Raw genomic sequence first — 1,401 nt, 5'->3', positions numbered from 1 at the left:
CGTAGTACATGTAAAGAGGCCTTTTCTAGTGATTTAAAAATGTTTTCCCCTAATCAAGACTCTTCATTTTTATTTTCAAGGACCAGAGGTGGCCTACGATGTATGCAACCGTGCCTTCATTGTCCTGCAAGTAGGTCCTGTGATAACAGAATCACATTCTGGAACCTGGAGTCCAGGTCCTCTCTTCTTCACAGCACTGCCTGGTTTGAGGTGGTGGAAAGAGCCTGCATGAGAGGGAAACCATGGCTCGTCATGGATTTGTCAGTGGACCTGAAGCCCGAGAACATGGACCACCGTGTCCTTTGTAGGTGCTGCAGAAATTCAGCTCTGGCGAACACACACGAGCAGTGTTGTTCTTTGGTCTTAGGACACCAGCGATATTGGTTAGTGAACTGAAAACGGACAGATGCTCAGCCTTATTTCCTTATTTCCTGTACTGTTTTTAACGTCATACATCCGGAACCACTTGCTGCAGTCTTTGCGGGGCTGTTTTGTTGAGGTCTTTGTTGTTCATTAAGGTTGGCCAGAAATCTTTGCACAAAATGAATCACGGTGTTCCTCACAGGGCTCACCTTGGTTTATAAGCCTCTGGGGTTCCCTAACCACCTACAGTTGCGCCACATTGTTTGGGACAAACTTTAGGAAATGTCTAACCTTTTTTGGCATCTCTTCTCATATTTTCATTTCAACTCAAGACACAGCTGCTTGGTGGGATTTCCCTCCAGTGCAAGAGGGATGGGAGTAACCGTGCAGATGCTGATCCTTCTCCCTCCTGCCCCGCACCCTTTGTCCAGCTGGCACTTAACACACAGACTGTCTTCATGTGAGCACATGTGAAAGATCCCTATCGAGCCCATTCTATTCACATGGAAGCACGTCCCAGGGAAAAAATGTATCATGCTACTTGGCAGTGAGACTCTCACACAGGGGTCCTTAGCAAAGGGGGACATTCCAGAATTTGTTATTTCCCTTTTGGCAAATGACATGCAACTCTGCAGAGAGCAGTGTGCTTCTGTAAAGCAAACCCGAAATAGTCTGCAGCTCTAACTGCTCACCTAATTAAGTAGGTCTTTTTCACTGCAGATGAAAGGAGAAGGCTCTCAGCTCCCTGACGAGTCTGAGTTGTTAAAATCAGAGAAGTCGAAATGTCTTGGCTGCGGCTGCTTTGCCAAATAACCATCCTGAAAATACTGGTCATCCTGGAATTAGATTTTATTACCAAGGGTCACTAAGTGTCAGCAGGGAGAAGCCCGGGTGTCAGATCACCCCAACTTCCCCTCACCCCCATTAGTCCCGGGTCTCCAAGTTCCGCTGAAAGATAGTAGTGGCTTTCGCACTATTACATAAAAGAGGTTGTGCCCTCTGAGCCCCGCTCCCCAGAAAGCATCTCACGGCCTTTGA

This window comes from Canis lupus, chromosome 1 (genome assembly GCF_003254725.2).
Source record: "Canis lupus dingo isolate Sandy chromosome 1, ASM325472v2, whole genome shotgun sequence".
Classification (NCBI taxonomy): domain Eukaryota; kingdom Metazoa; phylum Chordata; class Mammalia; order Carnivora; family Canidae; genus Canis; species Canis lupus.
This window is presented reverse-complemented; position numbering follows the sequence as displayed.